This window comes from Perca flavescens, chromosome 22 (genome assembly GCF_004354835.1).
Source record: "Perca flavescens isolate YP-PL-M2 chromosome 22, PFLA_1.0, whole genome shotgun sequence".
In the NCBI taxonomy this organism is placed as follows: Eukaryota; Metazoa; Chordata; class Actinopteri; order Perciformes; family Percidae; genus Perca; species Perca flavescens.
The window spans coordinates 2,740,968-2,766,830 of NC_041352.1; the positions used below are offsets into that span (position 1 = coordinate 2,740,968).

A 25,863-nucleotide genomic window follows, 5' to 3' on the forward strand; every position below is an offset into this window, starting at 1 on the left:
ACAGGACCGCACGCGAAACGTGAAGACGCGCACAGTAGTCAGTTGATTGACGTAGCTAGCTAATGGCGGCGAAACACAAATAAATAAATACACACAAAGTCAACAGCCAAAACAACTGGCAGGTCACAGTTTGTCAGTTAAACCGGAGCTTGTCCACAAGTAAGTGACATTAAACCATAGACTATGAAATAAGTAAATACTGCTAATAGGAGTTAGCTGGCTAGCTAACGTTCGAGCTAACTTAACTTTAGCTAACGTAACTTTAGCTAACGTTAGCTAAGTTTGACTCTTATTTCCGCCCGTTATATTCTTTTATCGTTTGCTTTTCCAGCACAATAAAACACAGGGCCTCTGAATCACAGTTTGGTTCATGTTTGTCCAGCATTATATTAAGTTGATATAAGGTCCCTCTAACTGTTAAGTAATAATAGGAAAATGTTATCCCCTATCTTGCACTAGCTAGCAAAGTTAACGTTATCCGAATGCATTGACGTTTGTGTACTGTAGGGATGGCTGACGCGAAACTGACGTTCCGAAGCTTTGTCGAGATCTTGTATATATGTCAATGGTCGAGATCCCGAAGCGCAGAGTTTCGAAACACTGAAGCGTGATTCAAAACACCCATGGCACCTGACTACGGCTAAATGAAGCATCGGAGTGTTTCACAAGTGTTTCGACAGGTGGCATGGTCCGCCGAATCAGCGTTTGATTGACAGGGTCTGGAACAAACCACACAATCGCACATCTGTATAGACGGGTTTCCTGTTTACAAACATTACAGGGTGCGTGCGCATACCAGGGGCAGAAAGCCAGATTGGTGAGCTGGTCCGATAATGCAAACGCATTTTTGTCTCAGTGCACATTGTCTTAGTCCCTTCATTTCATCATGGCATTTATATAACACATACTATATGGTCTTACAAAGCTAACGTTTTTGACCGATTACAATTTAATCATTTTTTTGTGAGCTGGAGAGGTCTCGTTACGAGGAAGCTAGCTATAGCTCTGTTTGCCATTCATTCAATGGGGAAACGTCTTGGCTAAACTTTGGACATACATTGCATATATTTACACTTTTAATTCCGTCATGGCATTTACATAGCACATACTATATGGTCTTACAAAGCTAACGTTTTTGACCGATTACAATTTAATACATTTTTGTGAACTGGAGAGGTCTCGTTACGAGGAAGCTAGCTATAGCTCTGTTTGCCATTCATTCCAATGGGGAAACATCGCGGCTAGACTTTGGACATACATTGCATATATTTACACTTTGAATTTCATCATGGCATTTATATAACACATACTCTATGGTCTTACAAAGCTAACGTTTTGACAGATTACAATTTAATCAATTGTCGGTTTTTAATTTTGCAGTGTTACTGTGATATATATGTATGGCTATAATGATCATTTTAGGCTAATGTTGGTTTATGCCTTAAAATAATGGCCAGGATTTCTGGGAAAAGGTACGATATGTTTGTTTCAAAACATCACTGCAGGTTGATGTTGATGTTTTTAGCAGCAGAGGTTGACTGAGGGCGACAACACTGTCTTGGTTAGCTCGCCGAAGCTCTAGCCACTGTCTCGGCAACGTTAGCTAATGTCCGCTAGCTAATGTAGGCTAACTATAGCCAGTTAGCTTTGTATATAACGTAACAAAACCCCACCCATCTCAGAGGAGCGAAGCTTAATATATCATTCAATAAAGTTATGTACAAAACGAGCACTAACGCAACAGGTCTTATCTTGGCAACGTGGACGCAGATATAGTAAACTCCGAAGGCAGTATTTATTTAAGGTAATATTTACTTAGTAGGCTAGGCTAACGCTGTTGCGCTAACGTTACCAAAACATCGACGTAGCTTTAGCTAGCAGTCTAAACTTATCTCGAATCCAGACCTTTAACTGTCTATGGTCCAGACTCGAGTACCACAGCCCTGACAGGTATATATCACTGAGCTGAACAACAAGTTTCCTGATTGATACAATGGGAGCCTGATTCTTGCATATGAACCCAATCAACCCCTCTTATGGCTTGAAGCCATAACCTCCGCCAGTTTTTGGCAAAAGCATGCTTCCCCCTAACCTGACTCCGCCAGATGGATTGCTTCGCATTTGCTCGGCATATCCATCTGGGAACTTTCCGTTGGAGAACTTTTGGGAAGGGGCGGAATACTGGTTATTTGATTGGATGAACCATCTGTCTATCACCTATATTGGTGATAGACGGACCAAATCAACCAATCAGATCCACGAAGCGTATGAAAATACAACCACAAGCCCGCCCCTGCTGCTGCAGGCAAAGCACAGCTCGTAAGCTCAGCATGCAAGCAACATGTCGGTAAAGGATATTTGCCATTTGTGTAACGAGAATTTAGGAATAAAAGGCCCCATTTCAGGTTCCCGGACCATATTCCAAAAGAAGGATCCAAGAGAAAAAAAGCATTAGCGAGCAGCTAACAGAATTAGGGCTACCGCTGGCTGATAATACTGGTTAGCTGATTGGATAAACCATCGGTCTATCACCACCTAACCCACCTCAAAACCAACGCTGATTGGCCCGGTCGTTTGGCTAACGGCTCCAAATTTTCTCTGCCTCAAGATGCCAGACTGATCTGCGAGTGGAAAACTGGAGCTCGCCAGATCAGGACGTCTCACGAGGCTAGCTTCACCCTAGGTGTGTTAAACATCAGGCACCCATCACTGGCTCTGTTTGTACAATTAACCACGCAACAACTCCTTGGCATTTTGACTTACGCTATGCCGCTACTACTACCTAGCTACACAACACGTCTTCTTTCTGCCCCCTGGTTGCGTGCGCAAGCCGTGATGACGTTGCCGAGAAACCCATGTATAAAAGTGAAGTCAATACATCTTGACCTCTTGGTTTTTGTGACAGGAGTTTGATTTTGAGATAGCGGATTTTTGGTGATATAGTGACATTTATAGTGCGATTTGTTTAGTTATATTTAGGCTTACATTTAAATTTACACATTGACTGATAGGCTAGAGACAGACAGAGTATACATACAGTGACACATTAATAGATAGATAGATAGATAGATAGATAGATAGATAGATAGATAAAAATGGAAGCTCTGTTTTCATTTTCATTCAGAGCCACAAATGTCAACATCAGGCCCATCATAATCCACATCAACACCAGTAGAAACACAGGACAGTTTATGGGAAAGTTTTGATGATAGTACCCGTGAAACAGTGAGGAGCCTACAAGCCTTACAAGCTTCACATATTACAAAAATATATATTTTTTTTTAATGGCTCGTTGTCAAGGTTGTTTCAGATCAACACCTGCAAGTGACCACTAAGTGTCATCGTTGAGACGGGTGTTGGATTGTTTCGAAGCCTCGACACAATATGGCACATTTGCTTCAACAGTTTCATTGTTTCACGAAGCCTCGATCTGTCCACCACTAGTGTACTGTAGCTAGATTGTTGTTGTTTTTTAAAAAGTACCATTGCCGCTGAATTAGTTAACAATTAAACCTTTCTCCCATTTGCCTTTTTCTGTGTGTGAAGTAACGATACACTAACGGCCAGGCAGCATAGGAGACTGGAGGGCTGTTTGAGAGGAGAGGGATAGTCATACTTATGCAGCTTACGGAAGACCTGTAACGTTAACTGCATCATTCCACAGCCTTGCAAGGTACACTTCCCCACACATCACACTCTGGCATTTTTCATGTTTTTATGTGTTTCACTATTTTTATATACAGTCAATAGTTAGTATGAGTGCATGTAACTTAACTAGTGGGTTACCTCAAGGTGACTTTTATAAGAATGTGAACCACTGCCATCTTGTGGCCAAGTTATGGAACTAAACATGATGGGTGCCTTTTTAAAATAAACTTCCTATGTTGTTAGAAGGAACACATTTCAGTCATATTCCAAGCTCAAGTTTATTTCAGATGAATCAATATCCAAAATACTTGCTTATGTAAAGTGATTCCACATGACAGTTAAGGAGATTGTTGAAATGTTTTTACTTTAACTTTACAATTTTTCCTTCACCTAGAAATATAGGCTATATAATCTTGGGTGGGTTGGAATGTAACTAAGTACATTTATTCAAGAGCTGTACTTAAGTACACATATATTACTATATTTGTCCTGTGTAAGTTGATATATTGAAGAGACACAATACCTCACACAATAATGAACAGCTTCCATACTTTTTGCCATTTTGGTTCACGGGGGGACTTGTGAAATCTTTTGCCGCTTCCCTGTCTTTCATTGCAGGCAAACGCGAAAGAGTTGGGCATTTTTTCAGTGATTTATGTCATTTTTAAAATAATGTATTAAATTTTTCCACTGCACTGGGTCAATGGGAATCAGATGAATGTTGGTATCCAACATGGAGTCCACGAAACACGTGACCACCTCGGAACCAATCGCATAAAGGGATAGCTCAGAACATTCGATTCCCTAGTTGGCCACATTCTCTATAATATTTTCAGGTTGTGGTCGACGACTAGCGGGGCCTGCTTTGGTTGTTTGATAAATTGATCAACATTTATTGTGATTGGTGGTTCGCTGTGCATGCAGAGCCTGGCTGTAACGCACTAGCAGCATACTTTGTGTATCCAAGAACCCTTAAATCGGTGTGAATTATGTTATATCAGACACAGACTTCTCATGTAGATTACTGTTACGTTTACAGCTTCGTGGCTCTGAACCGTAGTTAGAACAGATCCCTTGTTTCTTTAGGCTAACTCAGTTAGCTTTAGCCTGGCTGGTAGACAGTTTTTAGTCTGGCAACTCTGCGGTGATGGTCAGGTGACATCGTGATAATAGTGTATTAAACAGGTGCTTTATTTCGTCTTTGCAGCAAACACAAAACAATGACTACTGTAGCTTCCCTACCCATGCAATAGCATGCACTTTACTGTGTCTGTGCCCCCTGCTGCTTACGGTACTTCTCTACACACACATGAGAGTGCCTCACTTGTCATAACAAACCCTGCCAGACTACGTCATATACACACATTTTGCACATGGCCACCTTCCTTAAAGGGGAAGGGTCACCGGTCATTGACAATGACAACTGTGCAAGTTTTCCTTTTGTATCGAGTAGCAAAAAAGTTGTAGCATATCTATAGCACGTCCTGCGATGTGACTATTGCACATGTTGTTAATGTCTCCCAGATTTCAGATCATATTCCTGCTGGAACATGTCCGGTTGTGTAGTATTTGGGTTAGAAGCCTTTATTGGTGATTTTTCATGGTATAAAGTCCTGCTATATATTACGTTGCAGTCAGTATTTTTCGGGAGGGGGGCTTCACAAGACAAGCGCTCCATCAGAGGGTGAATACAGCTGATAATGCCATGGGCAGTATGAGAAGTGTTTTTTGAACATTAAAGCATGTTCTACTAGTAGTTAGTAGATCTGCTTAGAAGTGGACTTTTCCTATAACTACGTTCCTGTACCTACTTGGTTTGAAAGCGGCTATTGACTACTATTGATTAAGAGACACAGAGTGCAAACTGCTGAAACAAAGTATGAGTTGTTGTGGCCGAGTGGTTAAGGCGATGGACTAGAAATCCATTGGGGTCTCCCCGCGCAGGTTCGAATCCTGCCGACAACGGTTGGTTTTAAGTTCTGTCTGCTAAGTTGTTAAAACTTGATCAATACAAATAGCTCAGTTGCTTACAGTCAGGGTTCAAAAGTAGCACCATCTTCTAGCCCAGATCTAGTTAAATATGCAATTGTCTGGTAGATTTGCTTCACTCACCAGTAGTGGTGTGAATCTTCACTGATCTCCCGATTCAATTACGATTATCAGGTCAGTGATTTGATTCGATATCACGATGCGTCAAAAAAAAAAATTCTGTTAAAGTTAATGCAAAAAAAAAAGTTAATGCAAAAAAAAAAAGTTTTGCATTAAAAAGTTAATGCAAAACTTTTCTTCTGAGGAATGTTTGCTGTAGACCAACAAATTTGGTCACATCCAAAACCTGAGAGGGAGGTGTAGTTAGGAAAAACCTGACTGAATTTGGCAGGGAAAATAACTGCAAAGCTATTTGTAAGCTACAAATGTGGTACTTTAATTTTGGCAATCGTCCTAATTGATACACCAAAAAGTCAGTGTGTAGTCGGAGATGTGCTGGTGGTGAAAGGTAGTATGAGTTGTCGTGGCCGAGTGGTTAAGGCGATGGACTAGAAATCCATTGGGGTCTCCCCGCGCAGGTTCGAATCCTTCCGACAACGGTTGGTTTTAAGTTGTTTTGATAATGTTGTTTTTTACTGTTTAACTCATATGGTTAATCGGTCGACTCAAAATTTGTATTTTCGGTTAACGGTTAAATGTTAATCATTAACATCCCCAGACACTACTGAGACATATACTACTGAATAATGTCAGATTCTGAATCTCAAAGGCAAGCAGAGTTTTTGATGCACCTCCCCTTTCCTCTGCTCCACTCCTCCTTTTTCCCCAATCCCTTCGTCACATAAACTGAGTCTGCAGTGGAATACTTTTTTTATTTGTACTGCGATGGTGGTATAGTGGTGAGCATAGCTGCCTTCCAAGCAGTTGACCCGGGTTCGATTCCCGGCCATCGCAAAACTTTTCTTCTGAGGAATGTTTGCTGTAGACCAACTAATTTGGTCAGATCCAAAACCTGAGAGGGAGGTGTAGTTAGGAAAAACCTGACTGGAGTTTGCTGGGAACATAGCTGCAAAGCTATTTTAAAGGTACAAATGTGGGACTTTAATTGATACACCAAAAAGTCAGTGTGTAGTCGGAGATGTGCTTATTGTGAAAGGTGAAGTAGCATAAGTTGTCGTGGCCGAGTGGTTAAGGCGATGGACTAGAAATCCATTGGGGTCTCCCCGCGCAGGTTCGAATCCTGCCGACAACGGTTTGTTTTAAGCTCTGTCTGCTAAATTGTTAAAACTTGATCAATACAAATAGCTCAGTTGCTTACAGTCAGGGTTCAAAAGTAGCACCATCTTCTAGCCCAGATCTAGTTAAATATGCAATTGTCTGGTAGATTTGCTTCACTCACCAGTAGAGGTGTGAATCTTCATTGATCTCATTGATCTCTCTTCATTGTAAAAAAGAAAGCCCCCTCCCACCCCCCCCCCGACAATGACGATATCATCGTCCATCACGACGTTTTACTGTAAACATCGTCAACTGCCAATTTAGGGGACATCGCCCAAACCTAGTGTCTACTGCTAAATCAAACTAGCTTACCACAATAATAGCACGACGTCAGTGCTTCAGCGTCTCAACAGAAAACATTTGAATCTAACTTAATCATCCATTCCACGAAGCGGACCCGACAAAAGTAAATCACAGAGTCGTATGGACGATGAAACTACACCAAACACAACAACTACCAAAATCAAAGACAAGAAAATATGTAGTGGTGACTACAATTTGATGTAAAGAGCTGACGCGTTGACCATCCCTTCGGAAAAACAGCTGATTGTTGCGCACCATTTTCTCTCACTCTCTCCACGGAGAAACAGCTGATCAACGATCTACTAGCATAAGTGTAACAGAGCTGTTTAGCATTGTAATCAAATATATAGATGAAAATAGGTTGAGTATAACTAATATTTACATATAGGCCTATATACACCCTATACCCTTCGTCACATAAACTGCTGAGTCTGCAGTAGAATGCTTTTTTTTGTTTGTACTGCGATGGTGGTATAGTGGTAAGCATAGCTGCCTTCCAAGCAGTTGACCCGGGTTCGATTCCCGGCCATCGCAAGCATTTTCTTTTCAAAGAATTTGTGGTACAAGTACATTTCTGTCTTTGTAGGGATAAGGCTTTGCCAGGCAATTGTTACACTTCAAGTCTTGTCACTCTAATGACTCCCTTGACTTGTGCTGAATTTATGAACAAGTAATGAGTGAGTTGAGTGATACGGTTACTACTAGCAAGATGAACTACACTCCTTTGTCAATTGCTATGTTGTTGTACGTGTTGCTTGATGTCTGCTGTCTTCACATTTTGTCAGACAGGGGATGTAGCTCAGTGGTAAAGCGCATGCTTTGCATGTATGAGGCCCTGGGTTCAATCCCTGGCATCTCCAGCTTAACTTATGTTGTTAACTGTGAAGCTGTAATTACAACACATGTGGCCAAGTCAGCTGAAAGAACTTGTAAATTCAAGACAGATAATACCCACAGGATGTGAGAGCTTGTATACTTGCACAAGTGGAATAGAACAGTGGCTGTAAGAAAGGACATAGAAAGTGGTTGAATATTTCTTCCTCAGGAAAGCAAACACAGTTGTGTTTTCTGTTGTTGGTTATTGACTATTGTTGTAACAATTCTCTGCAACATACAGTATTTGCTTATTTCGTATTATTATTACGAGCGTCATACACCAAAACTTAGGATTCTCCCGATCAGACAGCATGTTTTAGCTGCCTGGGGCAGCGTTTTTGTAATTGTTTTCAACGATGTGAAGCGTTTTGCTTACTGCTTTTGAGTGCTTTTGAGGACGGGTGATTCGGTGCTTACCTAGCAAAAATTACAAAAAGACGCAACTGCAAAAGCTCTGTCTGATCGGGGCATCTTCATCAAAAAAGGCAGCGCAGCGTGCCTAATGTTTGCAACTCTCAAAACACACTCTGTCTAATTGGGTTCTGGTATTGCCTTTACAAAAAAAAGGCTGTATAAAACAATAATAAAGCTAACACTTGTCCGATTTCGGATTGCGGCTAGTTATCTTAATTTTCTGCGTAATTAGAGTATATTTACAGTTTGAATTTTGTCACGCCACTTATATAACCTCTACCCCAAGGTCTTATAAAGCTAACAACGGTGTCCGATTTCAAGTTAATGAATTTTTGTGAACATTACGGGTTTGGTTAGCTGCGACTGTCCCTTCAATAATGGTGTCCGATTTCAATTAAAATTTATTTTGTGAATTTCAGAGAAATTCTAAGAGGAGGCTAGCTAGCTCTCATTGAGCGGCGTTTGGTAGTCCATTAACCCACAAAACGGTGACTTTGCGCGGGTATGGAGTGCCGTGGGCTGCCAGCCGTGACGGAGCTCAATCGAGCTCACAGCAGGCCGGGGTCTGTGAAGGAAGGCAGGCCAGGCGGCAAGGCAGCAAGACAGGCAGCACCGGCCGCTGAACTCTGACACACAGTCGGACAAAATTTGCAGTAAGACATCAATTTTTGTAAAACGGCCCATATTTGATCTCTACATAGTTGATTTCTCGCATAGAAAAGTCTCAGAAGTAAATTTTGTAATGGAATAGCAAAGATCTGCGCGACCTAGATTCAGAAGACTACCTGATCTCAGGTCAGTTTTGTAGCCTATGTAAATGTTTGGGCGTGACCGTTCTCTTAATACACCCATGAGTGTGACAAAGGTACAGGTCTTGGGATTCTTACATCAGCTTCTAGCTTTGTTGAGATTCGCCCGTTTTCAGCGGCAGTTTCAAAATATGAGATTTTCATAGTGAAGGGGTGTCAATGGGATTTTGAGCTTCTATGTATGTCCTATTTACTCACAAACTGTCGTTATTCAACTATGACAAGGTAAAATCGGTTTTGCATTCTATCACCCCTTTAAAGCAAACATTTAAAAAAACTGAGACTTGCAACATAAAACACAATAAAAAAAAAAGAATAAATAAAAACATAAAAAGCTTCCTGAGGTTTTTATCATATTCATTAGCTAGCTTGCTAATTTCCACGATGCTTCCATGCTACACAGAAAATAAGTCGAACAACTTGTCACTCATCTGACGATACTAATGTGCGTTGGTACTCTGTAATAAGAGCGTGCAAATTAAACATTATTTTGTAAAATTTTGCTCATTTAGGTAGTAACTAACTAGTTCTAACTAGCCAGTGTTTCCCACAGTTTTTGAGATCCTATGGTGGGTCAGGGCTCCACACTAACTTTTTGCCTTGGTTGCACTGGTGCGCCTAACTTTTTTTATTTAGGTGCACCAGCACAAAATTTAGGTGCACCCAAATTTTTCCTTTCAACGCTGTAACGCTGAATGGCGATATACGATATATAGCTCTGTATTTTTTTACAAAATGGGCTTAATGTTCAGTTTTAAGTCAAAGCCACTTTTCACAAGCTCTTTTATTAAAACAAAAATCAAAGACAGGGTTTCCTTTACCAGTTTGAAAATATACAGCTGCAACACATGTAAATGAAAGTTATCTAAAATAAATAGCCTAGGATATATATATAAAAAAAATATATCTGAGAAAGCTCCTTCATAAGCTTTCAACAACAATAACAGACTGATTAAAAGAGAAAGAGGATGCCCAGATACAGTGGTGTGAAAAAGTGTTTGCCCCCTTCCTCATTTCCTGTTCCTTTGCATGTTTGTCACACTTAAGTGTTTCGGAACATCAAACCAATTTAAACAATAGTCAAGGACAACACAAGTAAACACAAAATGCAATTTGTAAATGAAGGTGTTTATCATTAAAGGAGAAAAAAAATCCAAACCATCATGGCCCTGTGTGAAAAAGTGATTGCCCCCTAAATCTAATAACTGGTTGGGCCACCCTTAGCAGCAACAACTGCAACCAAGCGTTTGCGATAACGTGCAATGAGGCTTTTACAGCGTCCTGGAGGAATTTTGGCCCACTCATCTTTGCAGAATTGTCCTAATTCAGTTACATTAGAGGGTTTTCGAGCATGAACGGCCTTTTTAAGGTCATACCACAACATCTCAATAGGATTCAGGTCAGGACTTTGGCTAGGCCACTCCAAAGTCTTCATTTTGTTTTTCTTCAGCCATTCGGTGGTGGACTTGCTGGTGTGTTTAGGATCATTGTCCTGCTGCAGAACCCAAGTTCGTTTCAGCTTGAGTACACGAACAGATGGTCGGACATTCTCCTTCAGGATCTCTTGGTAGACAGCAGAATTCATAGTTCCTTTTATCACGGCAAGTCTTCCAGGTCCTGAAGCAGCAAAACAGCCCCAGACCATCACACTGCCACCACCATATTTTTACAGTTGGTATAATGTTCTTTTTATGAAATGCAGTGTTCCTTCTACGCCAGATATACTTGGACACACACCTTCCAAAGAGTTCCACTTTTGTCTCATCGGTCCACAGAATGTTGTCCCAAAAGTCTTGGGGATCATCAAGATGTGTTCTGGAGAAATTGAGACGAGCTTTGATGTTCTTTTTGCTCAGCAGTGGTTTTCTCCTTGGAACTCTGCCATGCAGGCCATTTTTGCCCAGTCTTTTCCTGATGGTGGAGGCATGAACGCTGACCTTAACTGAGGCAAGTGAGGCCTGCAGTTCTTTGGACGTTGTTGTGGGGTCTTTTGTGACCTCTTGGATGAGTCGTCGCTGCGCTCTTGGGGTAATTTTGGGCGGCCGGCCACTCCTGGGAAGGTTCACCACTGTTCCATGTCTTCGCCATTTGTGGATAATGGCTCTCACTGTGGTTCGCTGGATTCCCAAAGCTTTGGAAATGGCTTTATAACCCTTTCCAGACTGATAGATCTCAATTACTTTCTTTCTCAATTGTTCCTGAATTTCTTTGGGTCTCGGCATGATGTGTAGCTTTTAAGGATCTTCTGGTGGACCTTACTGTGTCAAGCAGCTCCTATTTAAGTGATGCCTTGATTGTGAACAGGTGTGGCAATAATCAGGCCTGGGTGTGGCTAGAGAAATTGAACTCAGGTGTGGACAACCACAGTTATAGTATGTTTTAACAAGGGGGGCAATCACTTTTTCACACAGGGCCATGATGGTTTGGATTTTTTTTCTCCTTTAATAATAAACACCTTCATTTACAAATTGCATTTTGTGTTTACTTGTGTTGTCCTTGACTTTTGTTTAAATTGGTTTGATGTTCCGAAACACTTAAGTGTGACACACATGCAAAGGAACAGGAAATGAGGAAGGGGGCAAACACTTTTTCACACCACTATCGTCAATGCGCTGCATTTTTATGAACTATGATCCAGCAGGCTCCGTCTCTTACATGCTATTACTCAACAACTGAAGTTAGTTGCATTTAATAACTTCTAATGTGTGTTTCGCCGTGGCGGCCGCAGTAACAGAGAATTACCAGCGGAAACAGAGAGTTACCAGCGGAAACACTGGTTAAATACAGGTTTCCCTCTCATACTTAACAATATAAAGCTGTGTTAATAACAATTAAAACTGTAGACAAATGTCGGGAGTTTGGACTGGCGGCGCTGTGTCTCTCCATGTTGCAGGTGAGCCGGCCGGTGTGTGAGTGAATGGGGGCGGGGCTGTGTGGAGGAGAGATCCAAACACAGGCAAGGCTTTCCAGAAGGAATGGGTCATGTAACGCAACATTAAACCATATCGATAGAAACGACATCGCTTCGTTAATGGAGAGGCAGCGGATGCGAGGACGTTTCCCCCAATCCCTTTGTCACATAAACTGCAGTGGAATGTTTCTATTTGTACTGCGATGGTGGTATAGTGGTGAGCATAGCTGCCTTCCAAGCAGTTGACCCGGGTTCGATTCCCGGCCATTGCAAAACCTTTCTTCTGAGGAATGTTTGCTGTAGACCAACTAATTTGGTCAGATCCAAAACCTGAGATGGAGTTGTATTTAGGAAAAACCTGACTGAATTTGGCTGGGAACTGCAAAGCTATATTTAAGGTACAAATGTGGTACTTTAATTTTGGCAATTGGCCTAATTGATACACCAAAAAGTCAGTGTGTAGTCAGAGATGTGCTTATTATGAAAGGTAGTATGAGTTGTCGTGGCCGAGTGGTTAAGGCGATGGACTAGAAATCCATTGGGGTCTCCCCGCGCAGGTTCAAATCCTGCCGACAACGGTTGTTTTGATAATGTGGTTTTTTACTGTTTAACTCATATGGTTAATCGGTCGACTCAAAATTCTTATTTTCGGTTAACGGTTAAAACGTTAATCATTAACATCCCCAGACACTACTGATACATATACTACTGAATAATGTCAGATTCTGAATCTCAAAGGCAAGCAGAGTTTTTGATGCACCTCCCCTTTCCTCTGCTCCACTCCTCCTTTTTCCCCAATCCCTTCGTCACATAAACTGCTGAGTATGCAGTGGAATGCTTTTTGTTTGTACTGCGATGGTGGTATAGTGGTGAGCATAGCTGCCTTCCAAGCAGTTGACCCGGGTTCGATTCCCGGCCATCGCAAAACTTTTCTTCTGAGGAGTGTTTGGACTTGCACAACGTGACTGATGAGTCTGATAGATGGTTAATGTTACATCATTGTTCACAGCAGGTTGACGTCGGGTTGCTTTTTTCCAAAAATTGATTTGGACTAAACTTTTGCCGTAGGCATTCAAAACAAACGCAAAGACCTGCGTTTATACCAGACTGACGAGCGACGACAGACTTAGTGGGTGTGTGAATGAATGCTCAGTCAGCCGGTGTTTCACTGTACGGCCGTACTACTACTACTGTCACATAAACTGCTGAGCCTGCAGTGGAATGTGTTTATTTGTACTGCGATGGTGGTATAGTGGTGAGCATAGCTGCCTTTTGACCCGGGTTCGATTCCTGGCCATCGGAAACATTTTCTTTTCAAAGAATTTTTGGTACAAGTACATTTCTGTCTTTGTAGGAATAAAGCTTTGCCAGGCAATTGTTACACTTCAAGTCTTGTCACTCTAATGACTCCCTTGACTTATGTAATAATGAGTGAGTTGAGTGATACGGTTACTACTAGCAATTTGAACAACACTCCTTTGTCAATTGCTATGTTGTTGTACGTGTTGTTTGATGTCTGCTGTCTTCACGTTTTGTTAGACAGGGGATGTAGCTCAGTGGTAGAGCGCATGCTTTGCATGTATGAGGACCCGCGTTCAATCCCCGGTATCTCCAGCTTAATTTATGTTAACTGTGAAGCTGTAATTACAACACATGTTGCCAAGTCAGCTGAAAGAACTTGTAAATTCAAGACAGATAATACCCACAGGATGTGAGAGCTTCTATACTTGCACAAGGGGAATAGAACAATGGCTGTAAGAAAGGACATAGAAAGTGGTTGAATATTTCTTCCTCAGGAAAGCAAACCCAGTTGTGTTTTCTTTTGCTGGTTATTGACTATTGTTGTAACTTTTCTCTGCAACATACAGTATTTGCTTATTTTGTATTGCGTATTTCATTACGAGCGTTATACACCAAAACTTAGGATTCTCCCGATCAGACAGCATGTTTTAGCAACCTGGAGCAGCGTTTTGTAATTGTTTTCAACGATGTGAAGCGTTTTGCTTACTGCTTTTGAGTTGCTTATTGCCCTTATGTTTTTCGCCTTGACTCTGAACTTCAACTCAGAGCAGAAAAGTGCCCAACGCCATTAACTTCACAGCAAAATAGCGGTTCGCTGAGGACGGGTGATTCGGTGCTTACCTAGCAAAAATTACAAAAAGACGCAACTGCAAAAGCTCTGTCTGATCGGGGCATCTTCATCAAAAAAGGCAGCGCAGTGTGCCTAATGTTTGCAACTCTTAAAACAGTGGTGGTGAGCATAGCTACCTTCCAAGCAGTTGACCCGTGTTCGATTCCCGCCATCGCAAAACATTACTTCTGAGAATGTTTGCTGTAGACCAACAAATTTGGTCACATCCAAAACCTGAGAGGGAGGTGTAGTTAGGAAAAACCTGACTGAATTTGGCAGGGAACATAACTGCAAAGCTATTTGTAAGCTACAAATGTGGTACTTTAATTTTGGCAATCGTCCTAATTGATACACCAACAAGTCAGTGTGTAGTCAGAGATGTTCTTATTGTGAAACGTGAGGTAAAATTAGTTGTCGTGGCCGAGTGGTTAAGGCGATGGACTAGAAATCCATTGGGGTCTCCCCGCGCAGGTTCGAATCCTGCCGACAACGGTTGATTTTAAGTTCTGTCTGCTAAATTGTTAAAACTTGATCAATACAAATAGCTCAGTTGCTTACTGTCAGGGTTCTAGCCCAGATCTAGTTAAATGTGCTATTGTCTGGTAGATTAGCTTCACTCACCAGTAGGACTGTACTGAATACCATTTCTTGAGCGTAGGTGGTTTTTAATTAACAGTGAATATTCAAAGCTTCGGTGGCAGTGGCAACGGCGGGGGAAACCAACGTTTCCGACCGCACTTGAAGGCAGCTTTGGAAAAAGAGAGAAAATGTGCAGTACTCCTTGTCTTTAAGGTACATGGCCTGTGAACACTGTTAAGTAAATTGATTTCAATCAAAATCTATACTTTAATCAAAATTTCAACTTCAAATGTGTCTTAAACACTTGAAGAAGTCATAAAAGGGCGTATGCTTACCTGCAGATTAATGGCGGCATGTATGTCCAATACTTGTGATCAGTTTCCCTAAAATGAAGCCATTTCATGTTCTGAGCATTAAAAAAGCTGCAGTGTCCAGAATTCAAATGTATGTCAAACTGCATGGAGGAGAGTTATGTTAACTACTTAACCACGATAGCTGAAATCAGAGACAAGACTGAATAATTCCTGAAGAGTCAGCAGTTCACAGAAGGTCAAAATAAAATAGGAGAGCCAAAGATATAGACTCCTACAACCTTGTAACAGGACACACAGCCCCTGATGAAAATATGCCTGTTTTTTATCTGTTCAGCAACACAGTAGTGAGTTCATTCAGCGAGTTGTATCTTTATTTACCAGCAGATGGTAGTATTTGTCTTTCCTATTCATTGGGAAACCGTTGAATTTCACTGGAAACGCTGCCGCTTTCAGATCAGACTCTGAGGCATGCCCCTCCACAGCAGGGTTTGACGCCCACTCACATGTGACGCTTTTAGAAAGAGGAAGAGTAGGCCTGAGCCACAGACAGGAGAAAAACACATCATACATTTTAATCACTTGGGTTTCCCTGATGCAAAATCAGTAGTAGATATGGCCCATGACTAAACAAGAACAATTAAAAGTAACTCAGTAGAGGTCTTCACTTAAACTTGATTCAACCCTAATCTGTGATATAGCTGCTAGCTGGGAAATCCAGGAAAGCCCACATTTACCAGTTTCCAATGAAATGTTAGTTTGGGATTTCACCATTTTGTTGCTCTTTCTTGATGACATACTGCAGAATATGTAGCAGGAACATTACCAGTTGTACAGTTTTGCTTCATGTTGGGTAAAAGCGTATTCACTAGCTATCACCATCTTGGACTTCAAATGTCCTGTCGCAACTTAACAATAATCAAAAATGAAGTATTCTTATTCTTTACTTAGGTAAAAATAGTAATGGAACAATGGAAAACTACTCATTATTACTTCATGTTCTTAAAGCTACACAATTAAAAGTATAATGGTGCATTCAATCTTTTTTGCAAAATTAGCAAAGTAACTAGTTACTATAGTTGTCAAGTAAATGTCGTAAAAAGTACTTGATATTTAGAATACAATAGCAGGGCTTGACATTAACTTTTTGAGGCACTTGTCCTTCGGACAAGTACATTTACGTTTCACTTGTCCATGAACAAAAGTCACTTGTCCGGGTAAAGATTAATCATTTTATAATTTTTTTTATGTTTTGCTAATGCAGAATTTTAAGAAACCATTGAAAGCATCCAAACACTATCAACATTAATACAATTCAGTTTAAACAGTAGAAACAAATGTGTCCCAAGAATAGATTTCCCCTTCAACAAGAAAAAAGGATCTCCAGACTCATAATACAAAGTTATACTTTGCACGCCGGTGTGCAGAAGTTAATATATTGAGATTCTAAGTGAATATTTTAAAGTTTCTCATTACTTTCAGATTCCTAGTCAATATTCTAAGTTACTATGTCAATTGAGATATTTTGAGATATTGAGTCAATATATTGAGATTGTAAGTCAATATTTTGAATGTTCTCATTGCTTTGAGATATTTTATATTCCTTAAAGTAGCCACCCTTTGCTTTTTTGATAACTCTGCAAACCCTTGGTGTTCTCTCAATGAGCTTCATGAGGTAGTCACCTGAAATGGTTTTACCTTCACAGGTGTGCCTTTTCAGGGTTAATTAGTGGAATCTTTTCCCTTATTAATAAAAAAGCAAAGGGTGGCTACTTTGAAGAATCTAAAATAAAAGACAAGTTTTCAGTTATTTCACACTTTTTTATTAAGTACATAATTCCATATGTGTTCATTCATAGTTTTGATGCCTTCAGTGAGAACACATGTAAATGAAAGTTATCTAAAATAAATAGCCTAGGATATATATATAAAAAAAATATATCTGAGAAAGCTCCTTCATAAGCTTTCAACAACAATAACAGACTGATTAAAAGAGAAAGAGGATGCCCAGATACAGTGGTGTGAAAAAGTGTTTGCCCCCTTCCTCATTTCCTGTTCCTTTGCATGTTTGTCACACTTAAGTGTTTCGGAACATCAAACCAATTTAAACAATAGTCAAGGACAACACAAGTAAACACAAAATGCAATTTGTAAATGAAGGTGTTTATCATTAAAGGAGAAAAAAAATCCAAACCATCATGGCCCTGTGTGAAAAAGTGATTGCCCCTAAATCTAATAACTGGTTGGGCCACCCTTAGCAGCAACAACTGCAACCAAGCGTTTGCGATAACGTGCAATGAGGCTTTTACAGCGTCCTGGAGGAATTTTGGCCCACTCATCTTTGCAGAATTGTCCTAATTCAGTTACATTAGAGGGTTTTCGAGCATGAACGGCCTTTTTAAGGTCATACCACAACATCTCAATAGGATTCAGGTCAGGACTTTGGCTAGGCCACTCCAAAGTCTTCATTTTGTTTTTCTTCAGCCATTCGGTGGTGGACTTGCTGGTGTGTTTAGGATCATTGTCCTGCTGCAGAACCCAAGTTCGTTTCAGCTTGAGTACACGAACAGATGGTCGGACATTCTCCTTCAGGATCTCTTGGTAGACAGCAGAATTCATAGTTCCTTTTATCACGGCAAGTCTTCCAGGTCCTGAAGCAGCAAAACAGCCCCAGACCATCACACTGCCACCACCATATTTTACAGTTGGTATAATGTTCTTTTTATGAAATGCAGTGTTCCTTCTCGCCAGATATACTTGGACACACACCTTCCAAAGAGTTCCACTTTTGTCTCATCGGTCCACAGAATGTTGTCCCAAAAGTCTTGGGGATCATCAAGATGTGTTCTGGAGAAATTGAGGCGAGCTTTGATGTTCTTTTTGCTCAGCAGTGGTTTTCTCCTTGGAACTCGCCATGCAGGCCATTTTTGCCCAGTCTTTTCCTGATGGTGGAGGCATGAACGCTGACCTTAACTGAGGCAAGTGAGGCCTGCAGTTCTTTGGACGTTGTTGTGGGGTCTTTTGTGACCTCTTGGATGAGTCGTCGCTGCGCTCTTGGGGTAATTTTGGGCGGCCGGCCACTCCTGGGAAGGTTCACCACTGTTCCATGTCTTCGCCATTTGTGGATAATGGCTCTCACTGTGGTTCGCTGGATTCCCAAAGCTTTGGAAATGGCTTTATAACCCTTTCCAGACTGATAGATCTCAATTACTTTCTTTCTCAATTGTTCCTGAATTTCTTTGGGTCTCGGCATGATGTGTAGCTTTTAAGGATCTTCTGGTGGACCTTACTGTGTCAAGCAGCTCCTATTTAAGTGATGCCTTGATTGTGAACAGGTGTGGCAATAATCAGGCCTGGGTGTGGCTAGAGAAATTGAACTCAGGTGTGGACAACCACAGTTATAGTATGTTTTAACAAGGGGGGCAATCACTTTTTTCACACAGGGCCATGATGGTTTGGATTTTTTTTCTCCTTTAATAATAAACACCTTCATTTACAAATTGCATTTTGTGTTTACTTGTGTTGTCCTTGACTTTTGTTTAAATTGGTTTGATGTTCCGAAACACTTAAGTGTGACACACATGCAAAGGAACAGGAAATGAGGAAGGGGCAAACACTTTTTCACACCACTATCGTCAATGCGCTGCATTTTTATGAACTATGATCCAGCAGGCTCCGTCTCTTACATGCTATTACTCAACAACTGAAGTTAGTTGCATTTAATAACTTCTAATGTGTGTTTCGCCGTGGCGGCCGCAGTAACAGAGAATTACCAGCGGAAACAGAGAGTTACCAGCGGAAACACTGGTTAAATACAGGTTTCCCTCTCATACTTAACAATATAAAGCTGTGTTAATAACAATTAAAACTGTAGACAAATGTCGGGAGTTTGGACTGGCGGCTGTGTCTCTCCATGTTGCAGGTGAGCCGGCCGGTGTGTGAGTGAATGGGGGCGGGGCTGTGTGGAGGAGAGATCCAAACACAGGCAAGGCTTTCCAGAAGGAATGGGTCATGTAACGCAACATTAAACCATATCGATAGAAACGACATCGCTTCGTTAATGGAGAGGCAGCGGATGCGAGGACGTTTCCCCCAATCCCTTTGTCACATAAACTGCAGTGGAATGTTTCTATTTGTACTGCGATGGTGGTATAGTGGTGAGCATAGCTGCCTTCCAAGCAGTTGACCCGGGTTCGATTCCCGGCCATTGCAAAACCTTTCTTCTGAGGAATGTTTGCTGTAGACCAACTAATTTGGTCAGATCCAAAACCTGAGATGGAGTTGTATTTAGGAAAAACCTGACTGAATTTGGCTGGGAACTGCAAAGCTATATTTAAGGTACAAATGTGGTACTTTAATTTTGGCAATTGGCCTAATTGATACACCAAAAAGTCAGTGTGTAGTCAGAGATGTGCTTATTATGAAAGGTAGTATGAGTTGTCGTGGCCGAGTGGTTAAGGCGATGGACTAGAAATCCATTGGGGTCTCCCCGCGCAGGTTCAAATCCTGCCGACAACGGTTGTTTTGATAATGTGGTTTTTTACTGTTTAACTCATATGGTTAATCGGTCGACTCAAAATTCTTATTTTCGGTTAACGGTTAAAACGTTAATCATTAACATCCCCAGACACTACTGATACATATACTACTGAATAATGTCAGATTCTGAATCTCAAAGGCAAGCAGAGTTTTTGATGCACCTCCCCTTTCCTCTGCTCCACTCCTCCTTTTTCCCCAATCCCTTCGTCACATAAACTGCTGAGTATGCAGTGGAATGCTTTTTGTTTGTACTGCGATGGTGGTATAGTGGTGAGCATAGCTGCCTTCCAAGCAGTTGACCCGGGTTCGATTCCCGGCCATCGCAAAACTTTTCTTCTGAGGAGTGTTTGGACTTGCACAACGTGACTGATGAGTCTGATAGATGGTTAATGTTACATCATTGTTCACAGCAGGTTGACGTCGGGTTGCTTTTTTCCAAAAATTGATTTGGACTAAACTTTTTGCCGTAGGCATTCAAAACAAACGCAAAGACCTGCGTTTATACCAGACTGACGAGCGACGACAGACTTAGTGGGTGTGTGAATGAATGCTCAGTCAGCCGGTGTTTCACTGTACGGCCGTACTACTACTACTGTCACATAAACTGCTGAGCCTGCAGTGGAATGTGTTTATTTGTACTGCGATGGTGGTATAGTGGTGAGCATAGCTGCCTTTTGACCCGGGTTCGATTCCTGGCCATCGGAAACATTTTCTTTTCAAAGAATTTTTGGTACAAGTACATTTCTGTCTTTGTAGGAATAAAGCTTTGCCAGGCAATTGTTACACTTCAAGTCTTGTCACTCTAATGACTCCCTTGACTTATGTAATAATGAGTGAGTTGAGTGATCTGGTTACTACTAGCAATTTGAACAACACTCCTTTGTCAATTGCTATGTTGTTGTATCGTGTTGTTTGATGTCTGCTGTCTTCACGTTTTGTTAGACAGGGGATGTAGCTCAGTGGTAGAGCGCATGCTTTGCATGTATGAGGACCCGCGTTCAATCCCGGTATCTCCAGCTTAATTTATGTTAACTGTGAAGCTGTAATTACAACACATGTTGCCAAGTCAGCTGAAAGAACTTGTAAATTCAGACAGATAATACCCACAGGATGTGAGAGCTTCTATACTTGCACAAGGGGAATAGAACAATGGCTGTAAGAAAGGACATAGAAAGTGGTTGAATATTTCTTCCTCAGGAAAGCAAACCCAGTTGTGTTTTCTTTTGCTGGTTATTGACTATTGTTGTAACTTTTCTCTGCAACATACAGTATTTGCTTATTTTGTATTGCGTATTTCATTACGAGCGTTATACACCAAAACTTAGGATTCTCCCGATCAGACAGCATGTTTTAGCAACCTGGAGCAGCGTTTTGTAATTGTTTTCAACGATGTGAAGCGTTTTGCTTACTGCTTTTGAGTTGCTTATTGCCCTTATGTTTTTCGCCTTGACTCTGAACTTCAACTCAGAGCAGAAAAGTGCCCAACGCCATTAACTTCACAGCAAAATAGCGGTTCGCTGAGGACGGGTGATTCGGTGCTTACCTAGCAAAAATTACAAAAAGACGCAACTGCAAAAGCTCTGTCTGATCGGGGCATCTTCATCAAAAAAGGCAGCGCAGTGTGCCTAATGTTTGCAACTCTTAAAACAGTGGTGGTGAGCATAGCTACCTTCCAAGCAGTTGACCCGTGTTCGATTCCCGGCCATCGCAAAACATTACTTCTGAGGAATGTTTGCTGTAGACCAACAAATTTGGTCACATCCAAAACCTGAGAGGGAGGTGTAGTTAGGAAAAACCTGACTGAATTTGGCAGGGAACATAACTGCAAAGCTATTTGTAAGCTACAAATGTGGTACTTTAATTTTGGCAATCGTCCTAATTGATACACCAACAAGTCAGTGTGTAGTCAGAGATGTTCTTATTGTGAAACGTGAGGTAAAATTAGTTGTCGTGGCCGAGTGGTTAAGGCGATGGACTAGAAATCCATTGGGGTCTCCCCGCGCAGGTTCGAATCCTGCCGACAACGGTTGATTTTAAGTTCTGTCTGCTAAATTGTTAAAACTTGATCAATACAAATAGCTCAGTTGCTTACTGTCAGGGTTCTAGCCCAGATCTAGTTAAATGTGCTATTGTCTGGTAGATTAGCTTCACTCACCAGTAGGACTGTACTGAATACCATTTCTTGAGCGTAGGTGGTTTTTAATTAACAGTGAATATTCAAAGCTTCGGTGGCAGTGGCAACGGCGGGGGAAACCAACGTTTCCGACCGCACTTGAAGGCAGCTTTGGAAAAAGAGAGAAAATGTGCAGTACTCCTTGTCTTTAAGGTACATGGCCTGTGAACACTGTTAAGTAAATTGATTTCAATCAAAATCTATACTTTAATCAAAATTTCAACTTCAAATGTGTCTTAAACACTTGAAGAAGTCATAAAAGGGCGTATGCTTACCTGCAGATTAATGGCGGCATGTATGTCCAATACTTGTGATCAGTTTCCCTAAAATGAAGCCATTTCATGTTCTGAGCATTAAAAAAGCTGCAGTGTCCAGAATTCAAATGTATGTCAAACTGCATGGAGGAGAGTTATGTTAACTACTTAACCACGATAGCTGAAATCAGAGACAAGACTGAATAATTCCTGAAGAGTCAGCAGTTCACAGAAGGTCAAAATAAAATAGGAGAGCCAAAGATATAGACTCCTACAACCTTGTAACAGGACACACAGCCCCTGATGAAAATATGCCTGTTTTTTATCTGTTCAGCAACACAGTAGTGAGTTCATTCAGCGAGTTGTATCTTTATTTACCAGCAGATGGTAGTATTTGTCTTTCCTATTCATTGGGAAACCGTTGAATTTCACTGGAAACGCTGCCGCTTTCAGATCAGACTCTGAGGCATGCCCCTCCACAGCAGGGTTTGACGCCCACTCACATGTGACGCTTTTAGAAAGAGGAAGAGTAGGCCTGAGCCACAGACAGGAGAAAAACACATCATACATTTTAATCACTTGGGTTTCCCTGATGCAAAATCAGTAGTAGATATGGCCCATGACTAAACAAGAACAATTAAAAGTAACTCAGTAGAGGTCTTCACTTAAACTTGATTCAACCCTAATCTGTGATATAGCTGCTAGCTGGGAAATCCAGGAAAGCCCACATTTACCAGTTTCCAATGAAATGTTAGTTTGGGATTTCACCATTTTGTTGCTCTTTCTTGATGACATACTGCAGAATATGTAGCAGGAACATTACCAGTTGTACAGTTTTGCTTCATGTTGGGTAAAACGTATTCACTAGCTATCACCATCTTGGACTTCAAATGTCCTGTCGCAACTTAACAATAATCAAAAATGAAGTATTCTTATTCTTTACTTAGGTAAAAATAGTAATGGAACAATGGAAAACTACTCATTATTACTTCATGTTCTTAAAGCTACACAATTAAAAGTATAATGGTGCATTCAATCTTTTTTGCAAAATTAGCAAAGTAACTAGTTACTATAGTTGTCAAGTAAATGTCGTAAAAAGTACTTGATATTTAGAATACAATAGCAGGGCTTGACATTAACTTTTTGAGGCACTTGTCCTTCGGACAAGTACATTTACGTTTCACTTGTCCATGAACAAAAGTCACTTGTCCGGGTAAAGATTAATCATTTTATAATTTTTTTTATGTTTTGCTAATGCAGAATTTTAAGAAACCATTGAAAGCATCCAAACACTATCAACATTAATACAATTCAGTTTAAACAGTAGAAACAAATGTGTCCCAAGAATAGATTTCCCCTTCAACAAGAAAAAAAAAGGATCTCCAGACTCATAATACAAAGTTATACTTTGCACGCGGTGTGCAGAAGTTAATATATTGAGATTCTAAGTGAATATTTTAAAGTTTCTCATTACTTTCAGATTCCTAGTCAATATTCTAAGTTACTATGTCAATTGAGATATTTTGAGATATTGAGTCAATATATTGAGATTGTAAGTCAATATTTTGAATGTTCTCATTGCTTTGAGATATTTTATATTCCTTAAAGTAGCCACCCTTTGCTTTTTTGATAACTCTGCAAACCCTTGGTGTTCTCTCAATGAGCTTCATGAGGTAGTCACCTGAAATGGTTTTACCTTCACAGGTGTGCCTTTTCAGGGTTAATTAGTGGAATCTTTTCCCTTATTAATAAAAAAGCAAAGGGTGGCTACTTTGAAGAATCTAAAATAAAAGACAAGTTTTCAGTTATTTCACACTTTTTTATTAAGTACATAATTCCATATGTGTTCATTCATAGTTTTGATGCCTTCAGTGAGAATCTACAATGTAAATAGTCATGAAAATAAAAAGGAAACGCATTGAATGAGAAGGTGTGTCCAAACTTTTGCCCTGTACTGTACGACTCGTCAAGTCGTCTGCACTCAGAGGACCCCGAGTTCACTTTCAAAGATGGCTACATCGTGCATCACACGTAGTAAACATTGTGGTTTTCTACAATTTTAAGCACTTTTGTCTTTGTTGTAACCAAATGAAGAAGTCGTACACATAGCACTGTATACTGCTACCCATAGGCATGTCTCTACAGTCTTATTAGGAGTTAAATAACGCCTAATTAGTTATTTTGTAGCTTGTGCAGCTGAAATTGGCTAGAGACGCTCGGTTGCTATATGACAACAATGGCTTTAAGCGTAAAAAAAAGTAATTTTCATGTATCAAACTGTGAAATATATTTGTGTAATATGTCAATAACTGGGTGAATAGAATCCTAAATGTTACTAAAAATGTTACGAAAATCCATCTTTTCTTCGACTCGTAGTATTGTGTGACAAAAAGAACGCAACAACCCGCGGTTATTCGTTTTTCGACATGGATGTGACGTCACACTCGAGCTACTAATCGCGTTTACAAGACAAAAAGAACGCACCATTAGTACAGGCATTCATGGTCTCCAGTGTATGACTTTGGTGACCCCCTGAGTTTTCCTCTAGTGCCACTACAACGTTGACATTTGTAGTTTAGACTGAAATGTCCTTGCTGCTGTTGGAGGGATTGCCAATTTGTCCAATATTTAGTTTACAAGTGGAGTGCCCATTGAAAACATGCCTGTTCAGAACCAGCCTATTGCTTGGCCTCCTGTATTATTTGCTAAAAGCTAGCTATTTGGGACCCAGCCTTTTTTCCCAGAACAAAAGTGCTCATGCCAAAAGTTACCCAATCACTTGATGTTTGAGTTTGCTACAATGTCACTGCATTCAGACAGACATCCGGACGGACTACCTCACTCACTCACAGAGCTTCCTGCCTTCATTGGGTGATGACCAAATACATGCTAAATGAATGACAATCCCATCAGTCTCAGCCAAAGGGAATGGGAATGTGTCGTCATCAACAGCAAGTCGGACATTTTTGGAGGATAAGGGTGAGAGTGACATCCGCTGTCTGTTTACTGTCAAAATGTGTCAAGAAAACTGTTGAGTTGACAGGAAAACACAAAATGTAGTAGTTTACAGTCAGACACAAAGGTAGGCTAATGTTATGTGTTTCATTTTGCTAGATAACGGTGTATTAATTATGCATTATTAACCAACTTTTTGTTGGCATTCACTTAGCATAGCATTAGCTAGCTTATGTTCGTGTATGATTTGTGTAGTTGGCATTTGGCTTTTAGATCTGTAGGTCCTGTACCCTTGTAAATTGGACATGAGCCTCCAAGTATTTTTTGAATTGCTCACCGTTGTAGGCGCCTATGCAGACACCTGATAGGCAGCAACATCAGTGACCATACTGGGTGGCAAGCTGTAAAGGTCCTGTGGCCATTTTATGTCTCCTATTTAGTAAGGATTAATATCACTAACTAAATTCAATTTTGTAATACATGGCTCCTGTGCCTCTGTCTAGAGCTTCTCTTTTCATGGGCATTTGTCTTTCGTGCATACTTTATACATTTCTGATGATCAGCGATTGACTGTAGGCACTGCAGATCCCTGGTCTGGGCAGAGTTCGATCCCCGGTCAGAGCTGGGCTTTTCGGCGTGAGTTTGCATGTTATCCCTGTGTGTGGGTTTCCTCTGGGTGCTCTGGTTTCCTCC

The 25,863-nt window shown here is 40.8% G+C and overlaps 1 long non-coding RNA gene and 15 other non-coding genes across 16 annotated transcripts in view; all 16 read left to right on the plus strand.

The window, feature by feature from the left end:
- LOC114548832 (uncharacterized) overlaps positions 1-25,863 on the plus strand; it is a 27,815-nt gene continuing 1,952 nt past the window's right edge. The window contains exons 1-2 of the long non-coding RNA XR_003691429.1: positions 1-159; positions 3,547-3,673. This is a non-coding gene — a long non-coding RNA (uncharacterized LOC114548832). The remainder of the gene's footprint in view (positions 160-3,546; positions 3,674-25,863) is intronic.
- Positions 5,532-5,613, plus strand: trnas-aga (transfer RNA serine (anticodon AGA)). Its single transcript has one exon. It is a non-coding gene; the product is annotated as a tRNA-Ser (tRNA).
- On the plus strand, positions 6,155-6,236 carry trnas-aga (transfer RNA serine (anticodon AGA)). The gene has a single exon. It is a non-coding gene; the product is annotated as a tRNA-Ser (tRNA).
- trnag-ucc (transfer RNA glycine (anticodon UCC)) lies at positions 6,520-6,591 on the plus strand. The gene has a single exon. It is a non-coding gene; the product is annotated as a tRNA-Gly (tRNA).
- Positions 6,808-6,889, plus strand: trnas-aga (transfer RNA serine (anticodon AGA)). Its single transcript has one exon. It is a non-coding gene; the product is annotated as a tRNA-Ser (tRNA).
- On the plus strand, positions 7,681-7,752 carry trnag-ucc (transfer RNA glycine (anticodon UCC)). Its single transcript has one exon. It is a non-coding gene; the product is annotated as a tRNA-Gly (tRNA).
- On the plus strand, positions 8,007-8,078 carry trnaa-ugc (transfer RNA alanine (anticodon UGC)). The gene has a single exon. It is a non-coding gene; the product is annotated as a tRNA-Ala (tRNA).
- On the plus strand, positions 12,429-12,500 carry trnag-ucc (transfer RNA glycine (anticodon UCC)). Its single transcript has one exon. It is a non-coding gene; the product is annotated as a tRNA-Gly (tRNA).
- On the plus strand, positions 12,725-12,806 carry trnas-aga (transfer RNA serine (anticodon AGA)). The gene has a single exon. It is a non-coding gene; the product is annotated as a tRNA-Ser (tRNA).
- Positions 13,081-13,152, plus strand: trnag-ucc (transfer RNA glycine (anticodon UCC)). The gene has a single exon. It is a non-coding gene; the product is annotated as a tRNA-Gly (tRNA).
- Positions 13,771-13,842, plus strand: trnaa-ugc (transfer RNA alanine (anticodon UGC)). Its single transcript has one exon. It is a non-coding gene; the product is annotated as a tRNA-Ala (tRNA).
- On the plus strand, positions 14,770-14,851 carry trnas-aga (transfer RNA serine (anticodon AGA)). Its single transcript has one exon. It is a non-coding gene; the product is annotated as a tRNA-Ser (tRNA).
- On the plus strand, positions 19,390-19,461 carry trnag-ucc (transfer RNA glycine (anticodon UCC)). The gene has a single exon. It is a non-coding gene; the product is annotated as a tRNA-Gly (tRNA).
- trnas-aga (transfer RNA serine (anticodon AGA)) lies at positions 19,686-19,767 on the plus strand. The gene has a single exon. It is a non-coding gene; the product is annotated as a tRNA-Ser (tRNA).
- Positions 20,042-20,113, plus strand: trnag-ucc (transfer RNA glycine (anticodon UCC)). The gene has a single exon. It is a non-coding gene; the product is annotated as a tRNA-Gly (tRNA).
- Positions 21,733-21,814, plus strand: trnas-aga (transfer RNA serine (anticodon AGA)). The gene has a single exon. It is a non-coding gene; the product is annotated as a tRNA-Ser (tRNA).